General features: G+C 43.4%; 1 protein-coding gene across 1 annotated transcript in view; it reads right to left on the reverse strand.

Annotated features, from left to right (window-relative positions):
- LOC108787590 (follicle-stimulating hormone receptor-like) overlaps positions 1-13596 on the reverse strand; it is a 67993-nt gene that overhangs the window by 40094 nt on the left and 14303 nt on the right. The gene's annotated exons all lie outside the window — the stretch shown is intronic.

A 13596-nucleotide genomic window follows, 5' to 3' on the forward strand; every position in this document is an offset into this window, starting at 1 on the left:
AAGATCATCTTGCCAGCTTTGCCAGTTGTGCTCCTACCTCCATCAAGTCTTTACTTGTAATGCTGCATCAGCTTTGCCAATGAATCTAATATTCCCCTTCATTTCTAATGGCTAGAGTATAAAAGAGGAAGCAGCATGGCTAGAGTATAAAAGAGGAAGCAGCAGAAGGGGCTGATAGGTTCATGTGCTGACAATTAAGAGCATGCTGATAGAAGGAAAAGGTAGACAGAGAGGTGAGCTCATTACTGCCCTGCTTCTCTTTCCACTGTCCATTCACAGGCTGGGGGTGAGTCCAGAACAGTCTGGCTTTAGAGGAAATGGGTTGAATGATGCTGGCCACCAGACTGAGGACATCTTGTCATGAAAGAGAAGTACGGTGGGGGGGAGACTTCTGGACTGAAAGTGAATATTGCAACAAAAAGGTGGCATTATTTTATTTTTGTTGTTATTATTTTATTACTATTGTTGTTTTTTGTTAATTTATAATATTTAAGGCTGAAGTTCCACTTTAATAAAGAATGTGTGCGTGTGTCTGGGGAGGGGGGAATTAAAGGTAAGTTTGAAAAAATACTTAAGAGATAGTTAAAAAACTGATCAGGTATGTTCCATTTACTTTCTGGCTGACAAATGGTGCTTGTCACTAACAACAAACGAATGGGAAAGGCACATGAAATAGACTGCAGATAACTTGACTCATCTTCAATAAGCTTGCAAAGCACAAACGTTAGCTGAACCTTTTTCTCCATAAATCCTATAAAGTCACTAGCTGTTTTGGAGATATTTAGGCATTTAAGCTTTTACATGTGAAATATTCCTTGCAGCGGATGGAGACAATAACATCTTAAGCAAGGTGGGTTGTAATAAGAAAAAATAACTCTTTCAGTAATAGTTATGGATGTGTAATAAATATTAAAGGATATAAAGAAACCTGGGAAGGAGACAATTGGACTGTTTTATACCAGAGTAAAGAGTAATTGTGTGCAGATAGCCAAAGCACCCAATCAGCACCCAACTTTAAAGTGATTTGTGTGGTCAAACCAAGGTTAATGGATGGGGGTAGGGGGGTCAGAGGGCCACTATAAGTAAATAGAAACTGCATATGTTACAGTGCAGAGTTAATTTTAATATGATTTTCGCAAAAAGCAAACCAATTTCTTTGGCAAGTGTTTTTCTCTCTTGTCCATCAGCTATACTTCATACAAAAAAGGGTATATTGCGTGCATTTTGGAAAAGAGTGATGAATAAAATTTAAAACTAGCAGATTAAAGGTGCCCATACACCTTACAATTATCTGCAGATTTTCTGTGGTCAGATGGAAAAAGTGCAACAGATTGGCCCAGGTGGAGATTACTCCATCCACACAGTTAAGTATAGATGGAGGAATCTGTTGCAGCTTTTCCATCTGACCACAGAAAATCTGCAGATAATTGTAAGGTGTATGGCCACCTTTAGTTGTTTACCTCTACTAATGAACATTTAATTTTAATGCTCATGGGACCAATTAAAAAATCAATGGGCAAAGCTTATTATTGTGACCTGTACTTGTGACCTGTGTTTCAGAATCTTATAGTGAAGACCTGTAATAAATTAGGTAAACACGGACATACTCAATAAGGTGATGCAAAGAACAACTTAATTAGGTGAAGTGCAGCTATCTATAGTAACCAATCATATTTGTTTACTGGAGCCACATGTCAACTTACTAATTGCTATGGCTTTTTGCACTTTAACATCCCATTGAGGTCTCATGTCTTTTTATCCCTTTATAGTTCTGTAGCCCCAAATGTGATTGATTTTTTCTTGAAAATGCCTTAAAATACCATTTTCTTTAAGTGAAAATGCAGCTTCCTCCCTTCTAACTACTGTGTTTTGTGCTGGCAGAGTAACAGTCACACCCTCCAGCACAATTTTCTGACACAGACTTTTACTGCAGAGAAAGCGAGGAGGCTTGTCTGACCAGTTTTGTTGAGTATTAAGTGCATTAAAGGAGAATTATGGGGTGAGTGAAAAACACTCATCTTCATTTATTCAAGCCAACCTGCAACAGCTGTCACAGGTCAGCTCTCTTGATCGGGAAGTCAGCAAACACATACTGCCAATCGCTGACTTCCCGATCCTCTCCCTGCAAACAGCGGTGACTATCAGTCACCGCTCCCTGCAGGGATTCCCCCCTCCCCTTTCTGTTTATCTAGCACTGACTGGAGGTATGGACAGGGGAGGGGGCGGGCACAGCTGGCTCTGCCTTTAGAGAGGCAGATCCATCTGGCAATCAGTCAGCGGGGTGGATCTCGACAGTATTGTCGAGATCCATCCTGGCGTCGGCATGGCTCTGCGCTCTCAGCATATAGCAGGCAATCACCTGCTGTATCCTGAGTTTTGGGTCACCGGAGGACATTAGTATATGACCTCCTGTGACCCTGAACAGAACTATGGCTAAAACGTTTTAGGTCATAGTTCTCCTTTAAGGCTTAGTCCAGGTGTCTATGGAACTGCACAGTCATATAGTAATTTGACACCCTGCGCAACTAATGCAGCAGGAAAATGGAGTTAAAAAAAGAAGATGGAGGTTGGTAGTGCAATCTAATGACACATTTTTTTTCTGTGAATTCAGTTCTGCTTCAAACATACACTTAGTCATGAGAAAATCTTGGCAGACCACCAGTGGATAGAGTTCAATAGAGTAAACACCAAGATTTGCTTCTCTGAACAGATATTCCAAATTCATCTTTCATTTAGTTCACTGGATCTTTTGCTGTATCCTTTACTGGTTCATTCACAAAGGTATGGAGCTCCAGCTTCTCGCCTCTAGCTTGGGAGTGCATAGTATCAAATGGGCATCCAATTTTCATTGAGTTGTAGAGGCTTCAGGTGATTGTGGGCTAATATTAATTTATGTGACATGATAGGCCAAATGAGAAAGTGCTATACTTGCTTATTAGAATTGAGTATGGGGCAATCTGCTGTATAACTTTTGTTATATTGTTAGACATATAATTTTCCAGACCTACAGAAAATAACACAATTTGATTTGACAGAAAATCTGAATGATATTTATTTTAATAAACATTGGGCCATGTGTAGAAAAAAAATACCATTATTTTGTGTTCTCACACTTTATCTCAGGGCCTTTCATGTCTAAAGGGAACCTGTTCTTATCCTAAACTTTTGTCTGAAAGAACAAAAGTCTGATGGTTTTAGCATACAATCACAATCACAATCACATTCTACATTTCATTTTCAGACAAACATAATAAAATAATAATTGAAATCTGATTGGTTGCCATAGACAGCACAGACATATCTTCTTCTACCCTCTCTATTTAGATGTAAACTATATCACCACAAAGGGCGTAAGGGATTCTTTTCAGTTAGAGCAGTTACATTTTGGAAATCTCTGCCACAAGCAGCGGTATCAGCAGAGAGTAATGAATCATTCAAAAATCAATTAGATACCTTCCTCAGAGACCATAACATACAGGGGTACAGGTACTCTTAAAAACTAGATTACACAGGGACTCGTGCACACACACACACACACACACACAGATTTAATTTTTTTGTTTACTGTTGGAAGGCTGCCGGGAAATATCAGGGGTCTAAACAGACCCCCGACATTTCCCTTTTGAAATAGAAAAACAAATTGAAGAAACAGAGTCTTCAATCTCTTTCTTTTTTGCAGAATGTGTTCTAAATGAATGGAAACACTCATTTTGAGTGCTTCCACCCATTGAGAATCTCATGAAGGAACAGGAAGTGATATAAAGCACTTCCTGTTCATTCATAACTGGGGACACTTAGTACTCAACCAGTTATAGTACTAAACCAGTTATTTACAAACATTGGAGTGATCAGCTGATCACTCCTGTGTTTGCTCTGCACTGAGGATCGGTAAATATCATCGATATTTACCAATCCTCCACTCTGCCATCCTGAGGAGGAGGGAGTGCTGTCACTTCAGGATGACTGAGCGATGAAGAAAGATAGAGCCGCCGGCTGTCAGATCCTGACCAAGCGGCTCGCTCTCTCCTCACCATCCAGCAATCCTGGATGACATCTCCCTCCTCCACCCCCCGCCGGCTGCAGCACTCCATTTCTCATCGGATTCCCGCTGCCTCTTCCCATACAGGCCGGGGAGAGCAGCAGGGATCTGAGGAGAAGCTGGAGTCTGTGCTGCCCCTCTTCTCCCTGCTGAGCCACAGTTGTGTTAGCTATTTGGCGCCCCTGTAGCCATGGCGCTCTGTGCTGGCCATAGAACAGGGTTGAGGGGCGCGGCCAGGCCGGCCCTGGCTGCGCCCCCTCTCAGCTCGCATCTTGGTAGCTATGGCCCTGGATGGGTGAAATAACTTAGTAAAACCACTGCTGTTTAAGATATGACATTTATATTTATTTGCTTTATTCTGACATTGATAACATTATCTTATATCTCCAGGCTATTTTTTTTATTAAATAAAAAAGTTCCCACCCTTTGTTAAAAGAGGGGAAAAAAACAAGCTCATTAAGCAATATTAACCTTCAGTTCAGAGCTGTCCCTGGCAGTGGCACTTCTTCACCACAAGATGTCCTCAGTCCTGAAAGGTGAATGCAGGGTGACAAAAGCTCACCTCCTGAGGAGCTGCAACTATAGTGACATTCATTTACAAGGCACTAGAAATCACATTAGAACCGCTCTATGCATTAGTAAGGACAGCCAAGTAGAAGAGGCAAAGAGGAAGTGTGTCTTGTGGCATCAAGGCCTTAAGAATTTGAAAAAAGCATTAAAAAATAATAGCATTAAAAGACACTGCATGACCTTTGAGGAAAGGGAGGTGGTATACAGATGGAGGGAGTGTGTAACCTACAGTTGGGCTTTAACCCTTTTCATGAGTATGAATTGATGTACAGATGCTCAGACCTTTTAGTAGCATCTTCATTATGCTTCTGTTTACTTAACAATAACTCAATGGTTAATGGCCTACCTAAATTATTTTGAACTGTTTTTATAAGACATATATAATGCTTTTATTTTATACAGCGCTTAAAAACAAGCTAACAAATGGACAATAATGTGAACAAAAATGCTTAATTAATTTTTTCATCTTTTTTCTTTTAATGCATTCATTTTTTTACACTGTCATGTCCTCTTTAGATACTGTACATAGAAAGAGACACAATGAGACACAAGATCTGGTGTGGCTGGGACCGGCACGGCGTAGCTGTCAGTGGAGATTAAAGGGAGATGAGTACCCAATCTCAGTTTGATCTCTTCTCGAATGCAGGAAGTGATGTATATTACATCACTTCCTGCATTCAGTGTCACTGTCTGGTTACAGATGCCGGTGAGAAGGTGATGAAGCAGATCTCTGCTTTATCAGCTTCTCTGGGGGACCCTAGGTGACATTAGGGGTCTTAGACCCCTGATGTCTCCAAGAAGAGGACCTGTCATGTGAATTGGCTATCACATAGGGGATTTCTTAGTCCCCTATGTGATAGCAATAAAGTTAGGTGTAAAAAAAGTTTTAAAAAATTAAAGCGTAACAAAAAAAACAATCTAACAAAAAATAGTCACAAATAATTTTTTTTTAAAACAACACAAATGTTTTTTAAACTCCCCTGCTGTACTAACATGTCTCCCTTTTCATGTTGTAATACTTTATGTATTTGGCATGCAGAGTCCTGTGTTTTTGTGCACCTGATCAATAGGGGTCTCTTGCAAGGGCATATGGAAAACAATGGTTCCTATGTGCCCTGTTCACATCCCAACTGAGCAGAAAAATGCAGCATGTATGATTTTTAACTCAACGAACAGGAACGTTTGTAAAACACACATATAAGCAATGCAACTGATAGGAAAATCAACCCACAAAAGGGAAAAGGAAACTATGACAATGGAAACATGGAAAAAAAGCACATCAATGGAAGTCAATGTGCAAAAAAACCCAAAAACAAACCCCACACTTAAACTTGCATAAAAAGGCATGTAAATGCATAGCAATGTGCAACAATTTACCTGCATTTTTCCATGAGTTTTTTGCACATTATGGTACGAAAGAGCCCTCTGGGAAATCAGTCATGTCAGGATTGTACTTCCCTGTGCTCCTTCTTGTGAGGTCACCCGTGTGTGTATTTATTCAGTCAGACAAACGTTAATAAACAGCAAAACGGTAAATGGGACATCTGAATGGTTGCACAGAGTGATGAGCAAATAGGACGCATTTCTCTCTGCCGGTGATTTAGCAGAACAGCAGCGTTAAGATGGCCATACACCTTACAACCATCACACGACTTTCGTTGTGCAATGGTTGTAAGGTAATTCAAATTTCTTATGACTTGACCATCTTCGACAGGCAGATCACACTGCTGAGGGGAGGGCTTGCAGATTATTGCAATGTTGAGTGGGCAGTGTGCGCTTGCGCTGACTGGTGGAACGGACGGGGGAGGGGGCGGGTACAGCTGGCTCTGCCTCTAGATAGGCAGAGCCAGCTGTCAGTAACGCAGCTCACGGTATACTGAGCCTAGGGTGACGGGAGGACGCTAGTTTGTGTCCTCCCGTTAGCCTAAGGAGAACTATGGGGAAAAGCCTTAACCCCATAGTTCTCCTTTAAAGCCTGCCCTGGGGGGAAAAAATCTCTCCTCGCAGTGCGGCTAACTCCGCACTTTAAAGGAGAACTATAAGGTGAGTGATTTTCACTCATCCTCCTAGTTCTAGCCGACCTGTGACAATGAGACTGTCAAAGGTCGACTCAGCAGATCGGGAAGTGAGCGAACACATATCGGCGCTCGCTCACTTCTCGATCCTGTCACTGCAAAGAGCCGTGACAGGGGAGGGACTGGATTCCTCCCTCCCCTGTCCGATCCTCCAGGGCTGAGTGGCGGAACGGATGGGGGAGGGGGCGGGTACAGCTGGCTCTGCCTCTAGATACGCAGAGCTAGCTGTCAATCACGCAACTGGATGGATCCAGACATAATTGTCAGGATCCGTTTCAGCTGTAGCTCGCAGTATACTGAGCTTTGGGTGACGGGAGGACGCTAGTTTGTGTCCTCCCATTACCCTTAGGAGAACTACGGGGAAAAGCCCTAACCCCATAGTTCTCCTTTAAGGGTCAACTGCTCCTTTATATCTAGGGGTATTGCATAGAACATTTGCTCCCTCCAGTATCTGGTGCACACCTCTCTCCCTATTGGTCTGGCTTGAGGACTGTCCCTTGGCATCCTCACAGATGGTTCAGGGCTATGAGCCCTGCATTAGATGTGATGACGTTAGCGGGCCACCGGCCACCGAAGTGTGCACGGATGGAGGGGGATAAGCTGCGCGCCCTGGTCTTGGAGGCAGTGCTTACACATGGGGGTAGCCCCACTGCATGTTTTTTTTTTTTTTTAACTGGAACTAAGCTTTAAAGAAGAATTAACAAAATTAACCCTTGCCGAGGGGCTACCCCACACTGCCCGGGTTCACTGCTCATTTTTCTATAGGGGCCGGAATACAGAAGATATCCTCACTCGATCCTCGGTCCTGCTTCCGTCAGCACTCACCTCTCTCCCCCTCTGCTTGGCGTCCTCGCGTCTAATGCAAGTGAATGGACCTGCATTTGAGGTGATTACATCACGGGTCCTTAGATTGCCAGAGCACAGGGGAGAAGAGGCTGCGGGGACCTGTAAAGGAGCCAGGCAGGATCTAGGATCTTCTTTAATGCAGCCCCTAGACTAACAGGAGCAGTTAAACCTTGCAGTGTGGGGGTAGCCCCACTACTATGGTTGATTTGGTTCATTCCTATAATTTTTCTTTAAATATACTTTAAATATACTATTGAAAATATTTTATTATGCAAAACCTGCCTAATGTTCATGTAAAAAATGCCTGTCAGTCCTATCAAAAATCTTGTGAGCTGTAACACTCCTTGTGTCCTGTACACTCTACTAGCGCCACACTCTTATCAGTTACATTGTTCCCAGCTCTCTTTTTGGATTACAAGACACCTCCCTCCTATGTTATGGAGAGGAGGTGAGGGGGGGTGTAGTCTTAAAACATTTCCTGTCCTAGGATGACAACACTGCTCCTCCACAAATACAGAAAGGTGAGCTTAATCAACTTTAGGACAGGAAGCGTGTTACTGGCAGGATCACTGGGTGAAAATAAAAAAGCCTGTAACGAGAAAACTAACTCAGCCATCACATCTAAGGCATGGCATGTATGACAGATCTAAGGACTGGTATGCTTCAATATATTACATTTTTGTCCTCGGCTTTAGATAAAATCCATATTGGGTACTCACAGCCACCAATCAAATACAATCTTTCAGACGCTGGCAGGTTTTTCTACTCTTGTGCCCTCCGTAGATCAACTGTCTCTAATAAAAAGAAATTGTTTTGCCAAAGCCTAGAACATTGGGGAAGAAATCTTTTGTAAATGTGTTTGTCAAGCTTCCTCGGACACGTTGTGGTTTGTGACAATTGATGCAGACACATATTTGGCTTATAACTTGGGCAAATTGAGTGTTTTATTACACCCACTTAACTGCTAATCTGATTTAATTCAGTTTATTATGTCTGAGGTATCAAAGGATAGAAGGTGGTTTTCTTTTACAGCAGCATCGATAGCACTGGGTTTCATTCTCATAGAGGTCTATATTGTGTGAGATGCAATAATTATATCTGACACAGACTGTGCTTCCGTTTACTTTGCATCTGTGTTGTCTAAGCTGCTGGCCTGGGATTTTCCTTTACTTGCTGTCCTGTTAGTAACTTTCCCTGGGAGGGAAAGTGAGCGCAAATCTCCCCAGTGGGGGCACAGATAGCGGTAAAAACCTGAGAGGGTCCTAATGCTTCCCAGCTGTATCTGAAACTAAGGGGGTTATTCACAAAGCTGCCGAAGGAAGCTGAGTGAATAACCCAGCCGAAGTGAAGTGAGCCGAACAACGTTTGGCTATTCACTTCGGCTCAGTACGGCTGATTTCACACATACATCGGCTGCACTTCAGTCAGCCAATCCAACATCTGGATCGGCTGACCCTATTCCCATAGGGCCGAGCGGCAGTGAGTGAATAGCCGAAAGCTGCCGAGTGGCATTCGGCCCGGCTATTCTGCTCGGTGCCTCCGTGAAACCTAACCTTCCAGCAAACACCAAGAAGGCAAAGAAGAGGGAGCAGGTCATAAATGTGATAGAACAATGCAATAACATGAATCATCATTGAGTGGGCAAATCTCCCTTCTCTGATTCTATAGTATTAGCGTTATTATAAAATGACAGTTGTGGTTTTAAGTAAGCTTATGTTTCACCTATGCAGAGAAAAGCAACAGTTTTACTTTAAAGGCTTGGTTCTCAACTGGTGGGGTCGCCACATGCCTTCCACTTTTCTAGGTGAGAGGATCCTCAGCATCCCCCTAGAGAAGCACTGTCAGTTCTTGCACCGAACAGCCATTCAAAAATATGATGCCAGGTGCCGAGTGTCGACTTGAGGTGGGATGGAGTGGGGCTATGGCCGCAAGGGAGCTCCATCCATACGTGCATTGCTTACAGCTCATCACATTCTGGCTCCCGACACCTCTACGGGCACGCATGGGAGCTTTACAAACAATACACATATGGATGGAGCACCATCACAGCACAGAAGACCACACTGGACCCAGAGTTGAGGATCCACTCCAATGTCCTTAATGGCAAACAAAACGCACCTCCCATCCACAGTTTGATCGCCTGCACCGGAAAGCGTAGTACCGCAACATGGAACATTGCAGTGCAACTTGGGTCGCAACTTAATGACAAAGGACAAATGTGGGTCCCGAGGTTACACAGGTTGAGAACCACTACTTTAAAGCATATCTAAACTCAAAAGCAAAAATGTAATATATTGCAGTGTACCAGTCCTTAGATGTGGTAGCTGCATTCATTTTCTTTTTTAGTATTGTTTCCTTTATTTTCCCCTGGTGATCCTGTGAACACACTTCCTGTCATTTCATGTCTACACTTATTTCTCCATTGTATCTATGGAGGGAGCAATGGTTGTCACTCGGGCTTCAAACATGTCTATCTTTGTTCATAATGATGGGACATTGCATTTCTGGTAGGATCAACAGGTATTTTGTTTTAAGATTGAAAAGTGGAAAAACGAATGCAGCCACCACATCTAAAGACCGAACAGGTGCAATATATTACAACCACTCACAAATACTTACCTTCACCTCCCTTTGCTTCTTCGCTGTTCTGTTCATTGTGAGAAGACACTGAAGTCAGGGCTAACACAGGGATGAGGACTTTATCCTCCCCTCCATGTGACAGTGTTGGGCCAATCACCGAGCACCCACACTGTTTCATGGGAAGAAATATGTAAGTCACATGATTCAGCTAGCCAATAGTATGGGGTATTCGCTATTTTACCAGCAGCAAATGGAGCAGCAGAGGAGGGAAGAAAAAGAGATGATATTCAGGGTGGAGGCAGGTGGGAGGCTGGACATTATTTTCTAACTGTCACTCTACTCTGCATGGGCAAAACACAGGTTCACTTTAAAGCAAACCTGTTATGAAACAATATGGAGCATTGCTGATTTCCTAGAAATTCTATGTGCCAGGCTGTCATGCTGATCCAATGGCTTCAGTATTGTGAGCCACTGGCCTGGAACTTGTATACACAGCGGCGTCCCTAAACCTTTTTCCGCCTGAGGGGGGAGGGGGCTAGAGGGGTCGGGTGGTGGTGAACAACAGTGATGCCGTCATCTGTAGACCTGGGATGCTCTTGCTGGCATCCTGCCCAGCTCCTGGCACTGGTTGACAAGAGCTGGCTGGGACGCTGGCCAGAGTGTCTCAGGTTGCTGAGAGCTGGGCAGGGAGTTGTGTATGTCCCATAAACATCTCCCCACCCAGCACTTTGCAACCTAGGATGCTCTGGCCAGAAAGGTCAGAGTGGCCACTGTACAATAAAAATGCCCCTCTGCATGCCCCCTCCCCATGTGACACAAACAAATGCTGCCTTTTGTCACAGTCTCAAGGTGCCTCATTAAACGGACAGCCCTGAGTATACAGATGAGAAGTCCTTCACTTGTTCTGGGTCAGTTACTCACAGTACGGAAGAAAGAGGACCTGCATGACAGCCAAGCAATTGGCATTTTCTGTCAGCCTCCATGTTTCTGTCATTGCAAGTTTTCTTTAACAATAAAAATGAGCTGTACAGTAGTACTCTGAGCATACTACACACTGCACTTGCATAGTGAATGTGAAGGTGAAGCCCTCACTGGTTTGTATAACCTTTTGCACACTGTCTGTCATCACTCACTAATAACAAACAGCAGAAAGTTGGCACTGCTCCCCGCCAACAATATTAACACATTTGTAAGGCAATAAAAACAATATAAACGTAACTGGATAAGTAAGAAGGTCAGCATCACATTAGAGGCTTAATAAGGACATATTTTAGGCTAGAACAAAAGAAGAGAATTGGAGAAATAAAGCAGTATAGTCTGAAACAAAAATCCTCAAATGTATGATTTTCTGATCGATGGCAGACAGCCTTGGTGAATAAACCTGGTGAGGTTTTTGGACTAACATAAGCCACAATCACTGCCAAACCCCAAGCCTTGATATGGACCTGTAATGGTCAGCATTGTGGGTGGGCCAGTGTCTTCCACATAAAATTGATTTCTGACAACTGTCTGAAAGTTCCCTGCGGAGCGATAGGCGGAGGAAGGGACATGACTGATGCAGGTCAGACCTGAACAAGGAGTTAGGTGAGTATTGGATGGAAGGGTGTTTTTTTCTGTTGTGTTTGAAAAGGGAGAGGTAGGGCCAGCTAGCATAGTGATCGGTGGGTTTAGCTTGTGGGGTTAGGGGGCCATCTTACTGTATAGTGTGAGGTAAGGAACCATTTTAGGTGATAGAGAAAAGGAGTCAGTCCCGCCCACCCTTCCCGATAGTATTTCAGCTTGTTGTTTTTTATGTTTCCTAAGGGTTCATTTCCGCAAGTGTGGAATTTGGGGAGGAGGGATACATGTGTTCTAGTTCGGGTTATGGGTATTCCTTTGCTGTGTTTAAGGTGGAATTTGTGTTTTGGGAAATATGTCTGACTTATTTTTCTTCTAGGTTGGTCGTCCCTTGGGCGGGTCTCTGGCAGTGCCATACATCGACGACGAAGAACTGGCTCTCCGCAAAGTGAAAAAGAGTGGAGTAGTAGGGAAGTGCCAATGGTGGGGCTGCTGGGCTCTATAGCTTGGTAGCCAGTAAGAACTTGGGCAACTGTTGGTGGGAGTACCCACTCGGGCCAGAATATTGGCGGCTGGTACAGTAAACAATGGGTCATGGTACACCCCCGTAAGAGGTGAGTGGAGTTTTTTGGCACTTGTCAGGGACCAAAGTATTTCGTTCTTGCTACATAGTATGTTCTGCTATTATTGTAAATGTTTACATCGCTGTGGCTATTCAACCTTCCAATAAATGTTATACATAATGTTATTACATTACTAGTTCTTTGAAATTACTGTGTTCAGTGTGTTATTTAGGTGGGAAGTGAGGGTTACTTGGCCTTGCAGTCAGTCATGTATTATTACTAGACTGTGGTAAAAATATTTCACTCTGGATTCTAGACTAAAGATGGCCATACAATGTTAGAATTTCAGCCGATTCAGAGATTTCAGCCAACATTCTAACAGTGGGTGGCCCTGCCAGCTCAACAATCTGCGTTGAAGGAGCCGGGTTTAAAATTGTCAGCCATTTAGCTGCTGTCACTGTTGGGGTATTCTGACAGTGGTGTTACAGCCCATCAGAATACAATAGTCTGGCGGAGGGGGGATTCCTCCATCCATGATGTTTAGTGAGGATGAAGGAATCTGTTAGATTTCTTTCACTCTGTGTATAGCCAGCTATTAGTGTATGGCCAGCACACAACAACTGCCTGGGCCCTGATCACTAGTTTATCAATACAGGACTGGTGGCTTTCAGTGCCGGTGTATCAGGCTCAAAATAGGATGAGTGTAGAGACTACAATCCAAAAGGAACCTGCTCTCCAGGAAATTAATTTGCCCCAAAGTTTATGCTGTCACTACACTACAACTTTCTGTCAATCTCGAGAAACTGCAGGAGTATAAATCTATAGAAACAAAGAAGCAGAATGGACTTGGTAATTGCTATGATCAGGAGTTATTTGTGAAGGTTAAATGCTAGGGTTAAGGTTACAGTTTAGATGGTTAAAGAGGATCTGTCAGTAACTTTAAGTAATTAAGCAGCCAATTGCTAGAACTGAACATTGTCATGCAGGGGAGAAGTGACTTCCTAAGCATCCTAAGTAAGATGCAGCATCATACAGTGATGGAGCTTACAAGTTACAATCCACCCTTTGTCGGCTCCAGCATCATATAGTGATGGAGCTTACCAGTTACCATCCACCCTGTGTAACCTCCAGTGTTATATAGTGTAGGAGCTTACCAGTTACCATCCACCCTAGTGTCATATAGTGTAGGAGCTCACCAGTTACTATCCACCCTGAATATATTCCAGTGTCATATAGTGATAAAGCTTACCAGTTACCATCCACCCTTTGTAAGCTCTGGTGTCATATACAGCTGAAGCTTACCAGTTATCATACACCCGGAGTATGCTCCAGTGTCATACAGTGATGAAGCTCACGAGTGTGGATA

The sequence above is a fragment of the Nanorana parkeri genome, unplaced genomic scaffold (genome assembly GCF_000935625.1).
Source record: "Nanorana parkeri isolate BGI_ZX_2015 unplaced genomic scaffold, ASM93562v1 scaffold271, whole genome shotgun sequence".
NCBI lineage: Eukaryota > Metazoa > Chordata > Amphibia > Anura > Dicroglossidae > Nanorana > Nanorana parkeri.